Below are 20,953 nucleotides of genomic sequence, written 5' to 3'. Positions count from 1 at the left end.
AAAAGTCTTAGTGGAGCCGTGCATATAGCCTTCTCTTCCACTCGATGTGATCCATCCAGTGCAAAGCCGATGTTCTGGATAGAATGTCAGGGCAAAAATTTAATGGTAAGTTATTGATAACATGCGATAACAGTTAATAAGAAACAATTTGCACTTTATAGTACTAAAATAAAGCGCAGCAATTATATCACATCGAGTGGGATAGTGGGTTATATGCGTGACTGTGCAAAGCCTATATCACTCTTCATAGCATAGTCGAGATCCCAAAAATAAAATAGTGTAACACATTCATAGAAGAAAGTTTGCTGAAAATAGCAAACACTGTCTGCTGAATATTAGTAGATATGCTATTACAGCAGTAGTACTGCAATTTCAGAGCAACAGGCTGACTGCCGAAAAGACTGCTGTTTGCTGAAAATGACAGCTGCTTAGTTATTAGGAGGATGTTAGAAGGAAAACTAAAATACAATTGTAAATGTGTGTCTCAGTGGATGTCTATAATCAAAACTGAATTTATACCATCAATAATCCTCTCTCTTCAAATTTAGAAACCAATCCATTCTTGTGCAGATTAGCAGAGCAATAACAAACAAGTAAAAGCGTGCTAAGTTCTGCGGGTCCGAATCTTATATACCCTCCACCATTGATCGCATTTATCGAGTTCTTTCCCGGTATCTCTTTTTAGACAAACAAAGGATGAAAGAAAAGAATTGCTATGCTAATTGAATTGAGAAGTATATGTGTAAAATTTCAGCGAAATCGAATAAGAATTGGGCCTTTTAAGGGCTCAAGAAGTAAAATAGGGAGATCGGTTTATAGAGGAGCTGTATCAGGCTGAAGACCGATTCAGAACATACTTGACATGTATATTAAAGGTCATGGGAGAAGCCGTTGTACAAAATTTCAGCCAAATCGGATAATAATTACGCTCTCTTGAGGCCAAAGAAGTCAAGATCCCAGATCGGTTTATATGGCAGCTGTATTAGATTATGGACCGATTTGAGCCATATTTGGCACAGTTTATGGAAGTCATAGCAAAACACCTCATAAAAAATTTCAGCCAAATCGGATAGGGCCCTCTAGAGGCTGAAGAAGTCAAGATCCCAGATCGGTTCATATAGCAGCTATATCAGGTTATGGACCGATTTGAACCATAATTGGCACAGTTGTTAGAAACTATAACAAAACAAAACAATATCATGCTAAATTTCAGCCAAATTGGAAAGAATTGCGTCCTCTAGTGGCTCAAGAAGTCAAGATCCCAGATCGGTTTATATGGCAGCTATATCAAAACATGGACCGATTGGCCTTATAAGAAGTATTTGTGCAAAAATTCAAGCGGCTAGCTTCACTACTTCGAAAGTTAGCGTGCTTTCGACAGACAGACGGACGGACGGACATGGCTAGATCGACTCATGACGATCAAAAATATATATACTTTATTGGGTCGAATATTTTGAGGAGTTACAAACAGAATGACGAAATTAGTATACCCCCATCCCAGGTGGAGGTTATAAAAATGCGAGCGGGCTCAGCCACATTTCGAAATGTATACCAATGAATGGATCAGGTATACCAATGTAAACCTAGGAATGAATCCAACAAAATTTCTTAAAAAATAAAATTTTAAAAAATTTTTAAAGTAATCAAAACAATTACCCGGCAAACATAAAGAATTTTTATCAGCAAATTTTTTCAAAACTGCTATTCTAGCAAAAATTTTTGCTGTTTTGAATAACAAATTTGGTTGAGTGTATACATGTACATATATATAGACGTTTTCATCCACTGATATACCACAGGAACAGGAGAAAGAATATGCCTTGTAGTTCCTACCATTGAACCTGACCATCTTAAAAAGCCCAATAACATGCGAATGTTCACATCACATCCGCTAAATGAGAACCGAGAAATGAGAGCTAGTTAAATTTTAAGTTTTTATCCAATAGCAATTTGCAGCTGCGAATTTTATGAAAAGCAACTGTTTTATTCAAATAAACAAAGAAGATAGAGTACATTTTATTCCTACTCTCCTGACTATTATAAAAAATTTGCCCATCAGCATTCTATTCACAAACAGAAGCAAACTTTGAGTTGGGGTTCCACGAATTGGCCTAAATTTTTATTGGGTTGCCTAAAAAGTAATTTTTTAAAAGAAAGTAAATGCATTTTTAATAAAACTTAGAATGAACTTCAATCAAATATATAATTGCCATTTTGTTCGATAACCTTTTGCCATCTTCCTGGCAAATTTAGTATTCCACGCTCATAGAACTTCTGGCCTTTATCTGCAAAAAACTGAACCAAGTGCGATTTTATAGCCTCATCATTGCCGAAAGTTTTACCATTTAAGGAGTTCTGCAAAGATCGAAATAAATGGTAGTCTGATGGTGCAAGGTCAGGGCTATATGGTGGATGCATCAAAAGTTCTCAGCCAAGCTCACTCAGTTTTTGGCGAGTGACCAAAGATGTGTGCGGTCTAGCGTTGTCCTGGTGGAATATAACACCTTTACGATTGACCAATTCTGGTCGCTTCTCCTTGATGGCTGTATTCAATTTGTCCAATTGTTGACAGTAAACATCCGAATTAATCGTTTGGTTCCTTGGAAGCAGCTCAAAATATACCACACCCCTCCAATCCCACCAAACAGACAGCATAATCTTCCTTTGGTGAATATCAGCCTTTGAAGTGGTTTGAGCTGGTTCACCATGCTTGGACCATGATCGTTTTCGACTAACGTTGTTGTAAACAATCCATTTTTCATCTCCAGTTATGATTCGTTTTAAAAACGGATCGAATTCATTGCTTTTAAGGTGCATATCACAAGCGTTGATTCGGTTTGTTAAATGAATTTCTTTCAATACATGCGGTACCCATATTAAAATTGACGCCAAACAAACAAATATAAACAAAATTTTGCGCACTTTTTTTCTAAAGCAAGCTAAAAGTAACAGCTGATAACTGACAGAAGAAAGAATGCAATTACAGAGTCACAAGCTGTGAAAAAATTTGTCAACGCCGACTATATTACTACTATATTACCGACAATTACTTTTTGGGCAACCCAATATATAATTTTCGTATTTTACTCTCATGTAACTTTCGTTTGAATCCTATATTGTTCCGTTCGATGTACATGTCCATTTGGTGCATCATATTGCGATGGGGCGAACCGCCTTGAAATAGATCCCAAAACTTTATATAAGTTCCGAATTCGACTCTCAAGTGCACCCAGAGAATTCATTGGTTGGAATTCGTCAAAATCAGGTCATGAGTGTCTCGTGAGTATTTCGTGAGTCATGAGTGTCTCGTGGGTCGTGAGACACTCATGACTTTGGGGGTGATGGACGGCATCCCTGGACCTTGACCTAAAATTTAATTTTAGTTTCGTATTCTACTTCCGATTACGTTTCATTTGAAACCAATATTATCCCAATGGGTAAACATGAAATTTTTGGGCGGTGGAGGTGGGACGTTCGTAAGATCAAATTTGCATATCAAGTTTGTACTCTACTCTAAAATAGCTTACATTTGATGCCCGTATTATCCCAATCGTAAACGTGTCCGTTTGGGTAGTTTTTGAGATAGGTTATTGACCAACGTTATTTGATCCCAAAGTTTATGCCAATTTTGTGTTTATTGGTTTTACCGTAGGGTGGCATACACAATTTTATTTAAATCGATGCGCTAAACACCTAAACTCAACGATAAAGATCTTCTTCTCTTTTACTGAGTACGAATTATGTGCAGTAGGATGACATTTCTCATAGAAACAAGTAAAAGCGTGCTTAGTTCGGCGGAGCCGAATCTTATATACCCTCCACCATGGATCGCATTTGTCGAGATCTTTTCCCGGCATCACTTCTTAGGCAAAAAAAGGATAAAAGAAATGATATGCTCTGCTATTAGAGCGATATCAAGATTTAGTCCGTTTCGGACCACAATTAAATTATATATTGTCAGCAAATTTGAATAAGAGCAGCATCAGGCTATAGACCGATTCAGACCATAATAAACACGTATGTTGACGGTCATGAGTGGATCCGTCGTACAAAATTTCATTTCAATCGGATAAGAATTGCGAGCTCTAGAGGCTTAAGAAGTCAATTCCCCCGATAGGTTTATATGACAGCTATAACAGTTTATTGACCGATTTGAACCATACTTGGCACAGTAGTTGGATATCATAACAAAATACTTCGTGCAAAATTTCATTCAAATCGGATAAGAATTGCGCCCTCTAGTGGCTCAAGAAGTCAAGATTCAAGATCGGTTTATATGGCTGCTATATCAAAACATGGACCGATATGGTCCATTTACAATCCCAACCAACCTACACTTATAAGAAGTATTTGTGTTAAAAATTTCAAGCGGCTAGAAAGTTAGCGTGCTTTCGACAGACAGACGGCCGGACGGACATGTCTAGATCGACATAAAATGTCACGACGGTCAAAAAATTTGCAAATTTAGCCTACACTCGTAAGGGGATTCAATCAACTGGAAATGGCTTTCCAGTTTTTGTGTTCGCATCGCGTTCTAAATTCAGTGTTTCTTCTTGGAGAGCTAGAAGATAATGATCCCGAAAATGATCAAGAGTTTCTACTACTTCGATTGCATCGTTTGTTTTGCATTTTAAACACAATTTATTAAAGATTACATATGTGCGCAACGTTATGTGCAATATAAAAAAAATAAGAGAATTTTTATGAAATGAAATAAAATTCATTGGGGATAATCAATGACCCATAACTCGCCAGGCCGCAAGTATGCATATAAATGTATTTTATTTTTGATTTTTTTTTTACTTTTTGAAAATCGTTATGTGATATTATCCAAAGGCTACTTTCCAGCTTTCAAATTTTGGACATGTACGCCAAATAGCAGTGTGCTGTGATTACGGTTTGTGTAAAGCCAGTGTCGAAAGCCAATGACCACTGACACAACCACCAGCAACACCACGTAAAACACCTGCAACATTCTTGGTCATCCCACAATAATAAAGGGTGATTTTTTTGAGGTTAGGATTTTCATGCATTAGTATTTGACAGATCACGTGGGATTTCAGACATGGTGTCAAAGAGAAAGATGCTCAGTATGCTTTGACATTTCATCATGAATAGACTTACTAACGAGCAACGCTTGCAAATCATTGAATTTTATTACCAAAATCAGTGTTCGGTTCGAAATGTGTTCATTCACCGTTCAGCGATGAGGCTCATTTCTGGTTGAATGGCTACGTAAATAAGCAAAATTGCCGCATTTGGAGTGAAGAGCAACCAGAAGCCGTTCAAGAACTGCCCATGCATTCCGAAAAATGCACTGTTTGGTGTGGTTTGTACGCTGGTGGAATCATTGGACCGTATTTTTTCAAAGATGCTGTTGGACGCAACGTTACGGTGAATGAACACATTTCGAACCGAACACTGATTTTGGTAATAAAATTCAATGATTTGCAAGCGTTGCTCGTTAGTAAGTCTATTCATGATGAAATGTCAAAGCATACTGAGCATCTTTCTCTTTCACCATGTCTGAAATCCCACGTGATCTGTCAAATACTAATGCATGAAAATCCTAACCTCAAAAAAATCACCCTTTATGATATTTTTGGTCGTTGGGGAGAGTCCACAAAATAAAAACAGAAACGAAACGAAAGCTTTAATGCCCATAAGCTGGAAAATGTTACGCAGTCATGAGTAAAGTTTCGGATCCAGCCGCCATTGGACTTAAAGCCCAAAGGTTGATAAGGCAAAGAGGACCTGCGTTTGTGGATGTTTATTGCATTTGTACATACATATGTACATGTATGTGTGCTTTTGTATATTATTCGCAGATGTATGAACGCACACTCGTGGCATTGTATTTTGCATGTGCTCTTTTTTGCACCCTGGATCACATTGGCCGTTTGGCTGGAAACAGTACGCCACATTGAACATATGTTATGGACCATGGGTGGCCAGATAGAAAAAACCCTATTGAAAAAATAGGAAAGGCTGGTAGTTGTTTGCTTACTAATCTGGGCAATTAATGATGATTTCATTCACTCACTGGGGAGGAGCTGTAAATTAAGCGAATTGAAATACATTTCACATAAACCATGTCGCAGGGCGAGCGACTGGGCGGTCATATTTTGCATTTGTGGTGTGATATTATTTGCGAACGTATGTCAAGCAGAAATATTTATTATTGAAATACAAACCATGAATCTGTAGCGGGTTAAATGTCATAAAGCCTTCAATTAAAAATTAAAAATATGTATAAAAAACTATTAATTGATTTATTGGCATTTAAGAAAAAGCAAGTACCTTTTAAAACCCTTTTACTCCCGTTTTTTTAAATGAAATATAAAAGCGGAGAAACAAGTATTGTTGTTTTATATAATTATGAAAAAAAAAAAATAATAATTAATTGTTATTTGGGGCACTTCCGGGGAGCTTAATGATTAATAATTTATGCAAAAATCGTACTCTGCGCCCCAAGACTATTCATTTGAGACCTAAAATTGTATCGTTGAACAAATATGTTCCTTTTTGGAGGTGAGACGGCCCCCAGACACTTTGTTCCCCCAGGATGTGCGACCCCAAATTTGTGTACCAATTTTGTCTTTTTGGGCTGCCATAAAAGTTCAAATTGAGTTGGCTTAAGTCGGTGCATCGGTATGAGTGAGGGTCCGACTACCCTATGGGAAATCGTTTCTAAGACTCTGTATACAAAAGTTTGAAATACAAGGTATTGATCAATAAAAATATGGTAAAAAAAGAGATTACATGCTTTGATAATTTTTGACATGAAAATTCTATTTTCCATTTTGCTATGACATGTGGTTGAAAAAAGATGTTAGCTTAACGAATTTGTAATTGCACAAATCAAAATTGTTGTTTAATAGCACAAACAGTGTACATATGTTTCTATATTAAACATGATGGCATTGTGTACTCTTTAACACACAAGTAATGCCAATAGAATTGCAAATGGACCAAATATAAGTACACATAAAGTCTTGCTTCCTTCACACAAAATCTTATTTTCTATTTGTGCATCCCCGATGTAATCAAAGCAAACAGAAAACAAGTAAAAGCGTGCTAAGTTCGGCCGCGCTGAATCTTATATACCCTCCACCATGGATCGCATTTGTCGAGCTCTTGCCACGGTATCTCTTTTTAGGCCAACAAAGGATAAAAAAAACGAATTGCTATGTTATTGGAACAATATCAAGTTATGGTTCATTTCGGACCATAATTTACCATACATGGAGACCATAGTAGAAGTCATTGTGTACAATTTCAGCCAAATCTAGTAAGAATTGCGCATTTTAGGGGCTGAAGAAGTAAAGTAGGGAAATTGGTTTATAGGGGAGCGGGGAATACTTGAGCCTTTTAGAGGCTCAAGAAGTCAAGATCACATATCGATTTATATAGCAGCTATATCAGGTTTTTGACCGATTTGAACCATTTTTAATACAGTTGTTGGACGTCATAACAAAACACATCATGCAATATTTCAGCCAAATCGGATAAGAATTTCTCCCTGCAGAGGCTCAAGAAGTCAACACCCCAGATCGGTTTATATGGCAGCTATTTAAGGTTATGGACCGATTTGAACCATTCTTAGCACAGTTGTTGAAAGTCAAAACAAAACACGTCATGCAAAATTTCAGCCAAATCGGATAATATTTGATCCTCTAGTGGCTCAAGAAGTCTAGACCCCAGATAGGTTTATATGACAGCTATATTAGGTTATGGACCGGTTTCAACCATACTTGGTACAGTTGTTGGAAGTCATAATAGAACACCTTGTGCAGAATAGTTAGTTTGTATCCGTATCGATTTATTTCAACATAAAAATATTTTCTTAAATATACACTGAGATATACACAGAGATGGCGCCGGAAATAATTATTTCAGTCGTAAAAGAACCCAGGCCTTTGCTGGTAACTACCTGTAAACTTTGGTTCAACCCACATACATTGTTCAACAAGGACAGCAATAATATAAAAATCAATCTTGGATGAAAAACTAATTAAATTTTTTTTTGTCAAAGACACAGTGCCCATTCAACAATATACTAAAAGATTTTGTTAACGAATAAGATCAGAGGAATATTTTTATACCCTCCACCATAGGATGGGGGTATACTACTTTCGTCATTCTGTTTGTAACTACTCGAAATATTCGTCGGAGACCCCATAAAGTAAATATATTCTTGATCGGCGTGACATTTTAAGTCGATCTAGCCATGTCCGTCTGTCCGTCCGTCCGTCTGTCGAAAGCACGCTAACTTTCGAAGGAGTAAAGCTAGCCGCTTGAAATTTTGCACAAATACTTCTTATACGTGTTGGTCGGTTAGGATTATAAATGAACCATATCAGTCCATGTTTTGATTGACTTGACTTCTTGAGCCCCTAGAGGAGGCAATTCTTATCCTATTGGAACGAAATTTTGCACGACGTGTTTTGTTATGATATCCAACAACTGTTCCAAGTATGGTTCAAATCGGTCTATAATCTGATATAGCTCTCATATAAACCGATCTGGGGTCTTGACTTCTTGAGCCACTAGAGGGCGCAATTCTTATCCGATTTGAATGAAAATTTGCACGAAGTAGTTTGCTATGCTATCCAACAACTGTGCCAAGTATGGTTCGAATCGGTCAATAAACTGATATAGCTGTCATATAAACCGATCTGGGGACTTGACTTCTTGAGCTTCTAGAGGGCGCAATTCCTATCCGATTTGGCTGACCAATTAAGGTTCAAATCGGTTCATAATCTGATATAGCAGCCATATAAAGCGATCTGGGATCTAGAGGTCGCAATTCTTATCCGATTTGCCTATAGCCTGATATGGCTTCCATAAAAATCGATATCCCTATTTTACTTCTTGAGACCCCAAAAGGGCGCAGTTCTTATTCGAATTGGCTGACATTTTATACAGGTCTTCAACATTTAATATAACTGTGGTCCGAGCAGGACCATATCTTAATATCGCTCTAATAGCAGAGCAAATCTTTTCTTTTATCCTTTTTTTTGCCAATGAAGAGATGCCGGGAAAAGAACTCGGCAAATGCGTTCCATAGTGGAGGGTATATAAGATTCGGCCCGGCCGAACTTAGCACGCTTTTACTTGTTTGTTTTAATAAAAATAAAAAAAAATCATTCAAGTTCAATACATTAAATTTTATATCCGCGATTAATCGACTGAAGCAAAATATGGTTTATATATTAAAAATACATTAATTGTTTACTTTAACTAGGAAATTAAACATAATTTTTTTTGTGGTACATTTCCCTCCTCTGTTGAACGTCCTGAATTTGGCAATTTGTGATCCAAAATTCACTGATTTAGACCATACTTGACACAGTTTTTGCCAGTACCAGTCATACCAAAACGATGTGTGAAAATTTTCAGCCAAATTGAATAAGAATTGCACCTTCTGAATGCTCAAGAAGTCTAATCGTGAGATCGGTTTATATGGCAGCTATATCAGGTTATGGACTGATTTTGACCATACTCAGCACAGTTGTTAAAAGTGGTACCAAAACTCATGCAAAATTCAGCCAAATCGGCTCACAGACGGGCGGACATAGCTAGATCGGCTTAAAATGTCTTGAGGTTTCCGAATATGCATTTATACTTCATGTGGTCTTAAACGAATATTTCGTGGTGTTGCAAACGGAATGACGAAATTAGTATACCCCCATCCAATGGTGGAGGGTGTACAAAATTACAATTCTGTGGATTGCTTTCCTTAAAATGACTTCGGTAGTGGCGCATTTATTGTGATTTTTGCATCACTTTAAAACGACATTGTGTGTGACTCTTTGATGGTTTGTGGCTTTCCAATCACGGCACAAGAAGTGTTTATTAATTTCATTTTCTCCAAACAGCCAACATATGGTGCTCTTTTATTGCCCTGTGATGGGGACAACAGCTATTTTACGGTTCCCTGTTTTTCTAGCGTTGTAGTAGTTTTAAAAGAATTTGAAATGTTTTGTGTTGTTTTCATGCATCTGGTTGTTGACTGCTGGGAGAGAGCTGGGTTATGCCTGCGTCCCATCGGCACGAAAACACCAAAGATATTGTTGTTGTTGGTGCCAATGTCGGTGCAGGCATAAACTTCATGTCAATGTTTAGAGTTGTTCGCTTTTATAAAAGTTGCCATTTTAATACACTGATGGAGGCAACATGGCAAACATGGGCTTAGTAACAGCAAAACAGACAACAATCGAGGGAGCAGGATCAAGACCAGCAAAAGCAAAAGCGACATAAAAAGGGAATAGCATAAAATATTATGGAAGAGGAAAACAGACTGTGGCTTTTGAATGAGTGCAACTCGATTGCTTTTTGTTCCAGCTGATCCATGTTAAATTTTCATCTATGGCGGTGAGGGGGTATTCACCTGCTATGACTAGTTGCTCTTGAAGAACGAAATGTTGGCTGCAATAATGTTACCGTTTTAATGCAGTTTCGAGCTAATACTGTTACGGAGTTCTAGCTGTTGTAAATATGTCATGCTACAATGAATACTGTCAATGGGATTGCAAGGTACATAGTGGGTGGCAATTGGATACCACCAAGTACCAAGTCGAGTCGTTTGTTTGTATGCATGCATCATAAAACCTACAAATGTTGTTTAAGTATTTTTTACTTCTTTTCCAGAGCTAGTTTCATCAGTCCTAGTTCCAGCAGCATTGGTGCTGAATGCTAATGTTGCAGTTACCATGACGTTTTCATTCTTCTCTACTTGTTGTCGACCTTTATTGGGTTTTACCCAGAGTTATTTTTTAGATTTTTTTTCCGAATAAGAAGATAAAAAAACTATATAACGACCAAAATTAACGAAATTACTGTTATAAAGTCTTCAATGGAATCTACCTCCCCATCTACTTGCGTAAAAATGAAAGTGTTGGGCTTTGTTTTTGGTTGTTCCGTGTAGACTTAAAAAGCGCTGTACCGATTTTCAGAGATTTTCAAAAATGGTGAAGTTGCGCTTTTCGCCGGGGAAAAGGGGTGCTTCATTTTTTAAGTACCCCTACCCCACCTTTTCAAGAACGCCAAATCTCGGAGATGAAACGTCAAAAACCCTTAATTGGTATACAACTTTGGGGTCTTATATCCATGGGGGATCCCTACCCCAAAAACCACACAAACAGACATGTTTATCGATTGGGACAATATGGGTATCAACTGAAAGGTATAACAATTTGACCTTACGAACGCCAAATGGACATGTATACCGAACGGGACAATGTGCGGCTCAAACGAAGGGTATTTCCGAGTTAAATGCGAATGGCACTTAGGTTAGGTAAGGATACGCCAAATTTCAATCAATTGACGTGGACGTTGTTAAATAGAGCAAAAAATAATAAATTAGATTATCTCCATTTCCGACAAGAACATTCTTAAGAATGAATTTGGTGTGTTGCTATATATAGTCGGCATATAAGGTCATGAACCAAGTCCGTTCATTTTTTTCATGGTACTTTGTATGCTATGGAACTGTCTTGACATTAAAAATTTAATATTCTCCTTTACAACTCAAGTAATTTATGTAGCAAGCATAAATAAAACAATTCGTTTTCCCTATAACAAACTGTATAGTAGATTAAGCTTCATTAATGCCATGCATGTTAAAAACAAACTCTGGGAAGACCAAGCCAGCCCTCTCGCAATGGAGACTCCAGACAGTGGCCTGTGGAGGGAGACAAAGTTGGAATAGGAACGACGGAAGCACACACGACCCTTGAGTCTTCATGGAGTACTGTGATTTCCAAAAGGACACCACAGCCATCGCGGAAGGGGAAGATGGTCGCTGAGAAAGGTTAGGAGCCGCCCTCTTAAGCCAGAGTGGCTAAGAAACGCTGAGAGGGATGAGCTGACTTATGCAGTCATCAATATCGGTATTGTATACGGTGGGATTCCACCAGATCATCGGTCCCAAGTGGAGGATTTGAAGAGGGTCCATCTATACAAATGATGATCTGCGATTATAGAGGGGACATCTTTTTGGAGCCGAGTCCGAACGGCGTACTATGGTGAGAAATAGAAACATGTGACCATGAATTCGATAAAACCAGATTTTAATGAAATTCGAAACAATTGCAGAAGACATTTTGTCTTTTCATATTTTGACATTAAGACACCCTTTAGTGGCACAGGGTGCAAAAAATAGTTTGGTGTTACTTCAAACAAATGTGCTAATATGGTTTAAATTGGTTCATTACCTGATATAGCTTATCCGAATGGACTGAAATATTACACAATGACTTCTACAATGTTCAGCATTCAATTCATTTATGGTCTGAATCCCACTATAACTTGATATAGCTCCAATAGCATAACAGTTCTTATTCATTATTCTTTGTTTGCCTAAAAAGAGATACCGCGCAAAGAACTCGACAACTGCGATTCATGGTGGAGGGTATACAAGATTCGGTCCGGCCGAACTTAGCACGCTCTTACTTGTTACATTTGAAGCAGATTGATCTATATTAGGCGCACTCCCTGTATATCGTTCTATATAGAGGAATCCGCTTATTGGTCGCCATTTAATTAAAAAAGTTTTGTATAAACTTTGCTAAGGAGCTTTATGCATTAATGGGTTAAGTGCATTTATATATTAATTGAATATTTATTGACAAACCTTTATACAGTTTGCCGCATGAACGTCCTTTTTATCTCAAACTATACCCGATTTCGGTAGCTACTATTTATTATACCCTCAACCATAGGATGGGGGGTATGCTAATTTCGTCACTCTGTTTGTAACTACTCGAAATATTCGTCTGAGACTCCATAAAGTATATATATTCTTAATCGTCGTAACATTTTATGTCGATCTAGCCATGTCCGTCTGTCTGTCGAAAGCACGCTACCTTCCGAAGGAGTAAAGCTAGCCGCTTGAAATTTTGCACAAATACTTCTTATTGGTGTAGGTCGGTTGGTATTGTAAATGGGCCATATCGGTCCATGTTTTGATATAGCTGCGATATAAACCGATCTTGGGTCTTCACTTCTTGAGCCTCTAGCGTGCGCAATTCTTATCCGATCAGAATGAAATTTTGCACGACGTGTTTTGTTATGATATTCAACAACTGTGCCAAGTATGCCAAGCTGCCATATAAAGCGATCTGGGATCTAGAGGTCGCAATTCTTATCCGATTTGCCTGAAATTTTGTACGACGGATCCTCTCTTGACCATCAACATACGTGTTTATTATGGTCTGAATCGGTCTATAGCCCGATACAGCTCCCATATAAATCGATCTCTCTATTTTACTTCTTGAGCCCCCAAAGGGCGCAATTCTTATTCGATTTGGCTGACATTTTACACAGGTCTACAACATATAATTTAATTGTGGTCCGAACCGGACCATATCTTTATATCGCTCTAATAGCAGAGCAAATCTTTTCCTTTAATTTTATTTTTTGCCTAATAAGAGATGCCGGGAAAAGAACTCGACAAATGCGATGCATGTTGGAGGGTATATAAGATTCGGCCCGGCCGAACTTAGCACGCTTTTACTTGTTTTTGATGTTCTCGCCAGGATTCGAACGAAGTGCACTACTAAGCTTCAACTAGGCTGAAAATTAATCTGATTGAACACTGCCACCAAATCCCAAGCAGGTTTTGGTCCGAAATATTTTGTCCATTTTTTTAACCAGATTAAAATTCAAACGAAGACAACATGTCAGCCGTTCACTACAAAAATGTCTATCATTAGTCGTTGTTATAGGCTACGAAACCAATGAAAAGTTGAAAATGCATCATCAATTGCAATACTAAAGGTAAATGGTGTTGTGCACCAGAAAAATTCACATGTAATTTGTGTTGTTAACTTATAAGGCAAAGGAGTAAAATTCGATGCAATCATTGCAAGTCATTGCAGTAACAAGCCAGCATACAGTGGGATATTGAATCAATCTACATAAAAGAAGAATGACGTACTTGATTTTGTGTTTCAAACTTTAAACTCTATAAGGAAAGAATTTACTAACGAACAATTTTTCAAGTTTTTAAAAATAAGATACAAGTGTAAAACTGGAAGTGACAGAAAATATACTGCTTTTGATTCTAATATATCGGATGTGACTTTCTTGGGATGGTATACAATATGAATTATAATACTCCTCATATGTGGTTAATGGTTTTATTCCAAAATGGAGGAGACAGTACACCTCCTTGAGGTGTTCCTCTGCGTTCCTCGTATGTGTGCGATAAGCGATGCACTTTAACCACTGATGAATCCCGGGAGCCATACAAAATTTACAGCCGTATTCACAAAACTTAATAATGCCTTAAAATAGGTTTATTTGATAGTTCTGCCAAGGAAATCCATCAAATATACCTATTTCGAAGCTACATTAAGTTTTGAGAATACCGCTGTTAGTCTAAAAATTTATATAAATTTCGTTTTGATTTTGATTGCAGGGAACGCAGTTTTCGGTATATATTTTAATATACCACATACAACCCAATTTACATCTACATTTTTCATTATGTAAGAACTCAGAACAAATCTTGACACGTAAGAACTCAGAACAGATAACGACACCTAGAACTCTTTAGAACTGTGAAAGTAACGTGACTCTAACATTTTCGGAAAGAGCAAGATAGACAACTCTTGCCTTATACGCATGCAAGAGAGCCATTGGCGAAAGTTGGGGGTTTAAACTAAATATGTGTCATGCAAATGCAAATTTTGTCCATGATCATTCCACTTAGGAACAGGGGCAAACTTTTCACATATCAATGGATGCAGTCCGATTAAAATTTAAGCTTAATGATAAGGGGCCTCCTTTTTAAAGCCGAGTCCCAACGGCGTGCCGCAGTGCGACTTTTTTTGGAGAGCAGTTTTACATTGCATAGCACCCAACAAATGTTGCCAGCATTAGGAAGGGAAAACCTCCGCAGAAAATTTTTTTTGATGGTCTCGCCAGGATTCGAACCCAGGCGTTCAGCGTCAAAGGCGGACATGCTAACCTCTGCACTACGGTGGGCGCCACTACCATGCACTGGGTGCAAACTTTAGTAGTCAGACCTAGAATGCTATATGGTGTTGTGATCCAAAAGTTCAGCTATTCTTCAATACTCTGCCAGATCCAAAAGATGGCTTGCTTGTGCAGCACAGCCGGACTGAGGACGACACCATCTTGTGTCGTGAATTTAATGCTAATGCTTTTGACCATTGTGGCTAGACAAATTGATGCGACTGCTGTTGAGAGGCTAATGGAGCTTTCTCTTTGGTCATGTTGCGGCTACGGACACTGTGTTATCCTTGAAGTGTGGATTATACATTATACACACAAAAAGTACTGTACCACCATCACTGATTGTAACTACAATATCCTTTGTTATACAATTTACATAGACTTCTATGCGGATGGCTCCAAACTACACGGCCAGATGGTTTTTGGGGTGTACTCGGAAGAACTTGGACTGATCATATCGAGAAGGTTATACGACCACTGCAGCGTGTATCAAGCAGATAACTTTGCAGTTAAAGAAGTGCTGGAATGGCTAAGATATATGATGTCATAACGACGAATAGCATAAATATCATCTCAGGCAGCTATCAAATTTCTGAAGAACATATTTCTAGGTTCAAAAACTGCACTCGACTGCCGTTCAAAATTCATCTGGGTGGCAGGCTACAAAGATATCCCAGGGAATTGTAAAGCGGACGAGCTTGCGAGGCCAGGAACTACCTTACACATGTATTCCAGGGGATCTGGAAACTGGATCAGGCCAAAAGGTCAACGAATGATCACAAAGTTGGATGTGAACACTCCAAAATTATGTGGCCCAATCTAGAATTCAAGAGGTCTACCGCTTTGGTGTCCTGACTAGAAAAGATGTTTCAGTCATTGTGTCCTTCATGACAGGCCATTGTCTGATCGCAAAACAGGCTGACAAACTGAAGGTTGCTAGTAACGACTTTTGCAGTAGTTGTGAGGTGTATATAGGACATCTGCTGTGTGTGTACTGCACTTGCAGTCAAAAGGTGTTTCACTTAAGGTTTTCATTTCTTTGAGAACCTGCCTGATTTAGCGGATGTGAACATACGCAATTAGCTTTTTCTTAAATGATCTGGGTGCTTCAACGATAGGAAGTAGAAGGCATCTTCCATTTCCTGTTCCTGTGTTGTCATAATGAACAAAGAGTTTAAGTGAGTCTGAAACCTTACCTTAACTACCTTGAAGGGAATATCAATTTTAGTTGTGCAATATTTTAGTGCTCTACACACAACACTAATTCCAAAATATGTCATATGCTTGGCAGATTCGGAGAATTCCTATTATCGAGTGCATTTCGTATAACCCAAATTTTTCTACTTAGAAACTGTGATGAAATCGTTTAGTGTCGAAAAGAGTTGCCCAATAAAAATTGTCCATTAAGTCCAATTTTATCTGTTTAGCGCATCTCTTAGAGACACTGTGCGGCAATCAAATAAGACGCATGACCATGCGATGTGAAAATGACTTTGCCTACTGTCAATGTCACAATGGAAAGTTAAAGAAAACGTAGCGGTAAAAGCTATGCTGCGGGCATGGTAAAGCGATGTCCAAAATAACTTTCGATGATGAAGTTTTCATGTCTTTATTGCACTAATTAAAGTGGGAATAAAGTTCATCAACAGAGATGGGTTGGGAGTGCTTCCTTCGCATGCAAGCAGCAATTAACTGAAGTGTAGAGAATTGAAAGGACGACATCAATGCAATTATTTTGTTGATTGAACGAATGAACAAAGGACAATTGCTAAAGTGGTCAGATCTTATGCGGTGGAATAAAAACTTCAGACTATTGGAATGTTGTGCATATGGTTTGAAAGTTCATTTTGTCATCATAAGATATCTATCTTTAAAGGCGATCTGTTCAAAAAGTATCTGGAGTTTTGAATTTGTACTCCATTTGATATATGTTTTTTTTGTTATGTTGAAACTGTATTGGGCACCGTCACGGCGATACGAGGAATTAAACGAAAGACAAAATTTATTTGAATCCATATTTGCACGCTGCATAATTGGCTTAGAAACTTCTTAACATATCTTTGGCTTTGACAGGAGAAGTAAGTTTATATCTTTTGGTCAATTCACCATGGAGGAGAGAAACTTTGGGGCACATTTTCACTTCTGGTTTTTACTCCGTCATTATCTTTTCCCCTTTGCTTCCATAAAGTTTCACTTTCAGTCGGGGAGTTATGAACTTGTGGCCCATCCAATGCGGAGACTGAATTAAGGGGAGAAATACACTTTTGGTTAAATGCACTGTTTGTTTGTATGGGTTTTCATACAACAAAATCCATATACAAACTTCATAACTGGGTTTCTACTCCATATGGCCTTTATTTTTTTAGAAATTATCTGGACTAGAAAACTGCTCAAAATTTGATGCAAACACTCACTGAACAAATTCTATTTTTAAATTTTTTGGTTTACCATTGCTATCTGTAAAATGACATTTTATGAGTATAAGCGGGTTTTTCAAAGTGGAATCTGTGGCGTATTACGTACCACAGTACAAGTACTGTACAGAATAGTACATGATAGTGGCAATTATGATTGAAGGACCTATGTCGTAGGTTATGTTGTTTCTCCTTTTTATGTTGACCTTTTTATGTTCGGGGTGGCTAATATCGTTTTCAGGTCATGGGGTAGAAAGGATTTTTTTTATGTCTGTCGATTTATCGATTACTACGGAGACTCTGACCAGACTTTTGGCATTCTATTTTACACCCAATTTTCGACAGAGATGTGAGATCAAAACATCCGCTTTGGATACCAAGCTCTGCCTTCCCTTACAAGCCACCGATAACGTTGCATCAAAAGAAAATTAAACTCCCATTGAAAAATTCTTTGAAAATCAAGACAATCGATTCAGTTGAATCGAAGTTATGGTTGCCATCAAATTTTTGGTTTTAGAGGCCGGAGAAGTGCCCACATATAGGAAAGTGTATTTTTTCACATCAATTAAAAGTCTTTATAAAAATACAAAAAAGTAGCTCCTCAAAATATTTTTTTCGGATTTTCAAATTATTAGTGTTGCGATGATTGTAGGACTGGAGTAGAAGATGGCACATATTTCCTCAATTTACAATTTTTAAGGTCTTAAATAAAAAATTCATTTCATTACAATTAAATTTTTATACCCACCACCATTGGATGTGGGTATACTAATCTTGTCATTCCGAAATAATCGTCTAAGACCTCATAAAGTATATATATATATTCTTGATCGTCTCCACGTTCTGAGTTGATCTAGCCATGTCCGTCCGTCTGTCGAAATTTTGAAATTGTGCGCAGGTACTCCTTATTGACGTACATCTTTGCGGATTGCAAATGGGCCATATCGGTTCAAGTTTGTAAATAGGCCATATATAAACCGATCACCGGATTTGATTTCTTGAGCCCCTAGAAGAATCAATCATCCGATTAGGCTTTAATTTGGAAGAATGGCCAAAGTTATGATTTTCAATATCCATGCCAAGTATAATCCCAATCGGTCTAAAAACAGATATAGCGCCCATATAAACCAATTCCAGGATTTGACTTCTTGAGACTTTAGAAACCTTAATTTTTATCCGATTTGGCTGAAATTTGTAATAAAGACTTGAGTTGTGACTTTCAACATCCATGCCAAGTATACCTCATAAACCGATTCCCGAATTTTTAATTCTTGAGACTTTAGAAACCTTAATTTTCATCCGATTTGGCTGAAATTTGAAACAATGACTTGAGTTATGACTTTTAACAACTTTGCCAAGTATAATCCGAATCGGTGTCTAAACAGATATAAACCGTTCCCCGGATTTGACTTTCTGAGACATTGAAGCCTCAATTTTCATCCGATTTGGCTGAAATTTGTAATAAAGACTATAGTTACGATTCAGGCTGTATCATATAAAGGTATGGGGTTCTAAATTGGAATGATACCTGTTAGGGTCCTAATAAATAATATAAAATCACTTTCTATTATCTACGAATATTTCGAATAACAACCTTAAACCTCCAATCTTGTATAAATGAGTGAGGATGTTAAGGGCGTGGGTGACAAGCTTACGTAGCACTGTGAAACGGTCGGACGGACTACGAAAATTCTATGGGGAGATCTGGATCGTGAAAAAATTGGGCTGTTGCCGACGGACTACGGGCGCACTTATGCAAAATATGTGCGGCAAGTAATACCACGTGAAGGGCATGTTGGGAAGCCCGGCCTTGTTGGCGCCTAACAAACACAGGCACTTAGGTTGGGACACAATATCAGACCTAAATGTACTTAGGGGCATGAAATGCAGAACAATTAGCATTTAGTGAGTCGCACGAAATTCCCGAAATAGATTTTTTTCAAGATTTTTTCTTAGTATGTAGAGCGGACAACATTCCGATCAGTGATTTAAGTGTAGTTCCATAGTGGCATGGGCGAGTTTGTATCCGCACACTCTTTTCATCCTGACCTAACCTATGCATCTCAAGGCTCGTCATGCTTGGATGCGTTTTGGTTCATCTCTGATTATTGTCAAACAAATGCTTCTGTACACTTTATTTTAACGCTTACTGAGTATAATCCGATTTGACTTCCTATTCCTTTTTGACCTACATTTTCAATCAATTCTCCTGACATTTGACATGCCGGTCAATGGCCTAACTGATTAGGTCATGGTCTATATATAATTGTAACTTTAAAATAAATCGATTTGAATTTGGAAGCCTCTGAGAACTAAGCCCGCTTTTAGAGTTTGCTATAACATTGCCCACCGATTGAGTTGCAACATTGGAAAGCATATAAATGTTACACGATTCTGCTTAACGCTGCCACTGTCTACCTCATTGGAAATTAGACATTCCCATACAACACTTTGAATGAGACACTTTAGGTACATTTATATTATATTTTTCTTAGAAAATGAGGGATATATATTTCAAAATGCTACAATGCGAAAACCACTGCCATAACAACATGAGGATTGTTTATTACGCCGGCAAACAACAACAATTAAATTTTCATTGCAAACAACAATTGGAAATTAACAAAATTTCAATGACTACTGCAACTTTTACTGGATACATTTTCAATTAGAGTTTTCGCTTCAATTACCCTGGGAGGTCTTTCTGTAAATGTGTGCTTTGTGAAATTAATTTGAGCGGTTGAATGTGCATCTAGCGCTGCTATTACGTCGAATTAAAATTCAATATAAAACACATCATAAAAATTCAATAAAATAACAATAAACATCAGTTTAGATGACTCATCTCAGTGTGAATAGAGGTCGTCATAACAATGTCATGATTTCACTGCTCCCACTGCTCCCACCACTCATGCAACTCCAAAAACACACGGACATATTTTATGCCATAATTTGATGTGAATTGGTTGCTAAAATATGGATTTTAATTAAATAAATATGCTTTAATTAAATATGTATTGTATGTGACAAGGGCATTGCAAGCAAATCAAAAAACAAAAACAGAAAAATATCATTGAGCAGCAGACAATCAAATGATACATTTTAAAACATTTGGCATGCCAACTAGTTCCAGGCACTACATGGCAATCATCATCATACCGTTTGCTTTAGATCCAACAATATGAATTAAATGGATTCGCGATTTATATTTGAATTTGATTTCATTTCAGAAAGTTGATTTGGTACCTTGCACTTCCTTCCCTTTTTGTGTGGGCGACATTTGTAAGAGGGATGAAAGAAATCGAATAGAATTTGAGGCGTTAGAGAATCAATAATCTCGATGTAGGTTTATATGGCCCCTGTAGCGCAAAGGTAAGCATGCCCGACTATGACGCTGAACGCCTGGGTTCGAATACTGGCGAGAGCATCAGAAACAATTTTTCTGCGGTGGTTTTCCCCTCCCATGATGGCAACATAAGTGAGGTACTGTACCATTTGGTATGGCAGCCATGTAAAGCCGTATCTAGAAAGAGATGTAGCATAGCGGCACA

General features: G+C 37.7%; 1 protein-coding gene across 3 annotated transcripts in view; it reads right to left on the bottom strand.

Annotated features, from left to right (window-relative positions):
• The window catches only part of LOC106088805 (nephrin), a 645,485-nt gene that overhangs the window by 4,542 nt on the left and 619,990 nt on the right, over window positions 1-20,953 (bottom strand). The window lies entirely within an intron of this gene.

This window comes from Stomoxys calcitrans, chromosome 5, assembly GCF_963082655.1.
Source record: "Stomoxys calcitrans chromosome 5, idStoCalc2.1, whole genome shotgun sequence".
Classification (NCBI taxonomy): domain Eukaryota; kingdom Metazoa; phylum Arthropoda; class Insecta; order Diptera; family Muscidae; genus Stomoxys; species Stomoxys calcitrans.
Note: the sequence above shows the minus strand (reverse complement) of the source record. Positions and strands in the feature narration are given on the sequence as shown.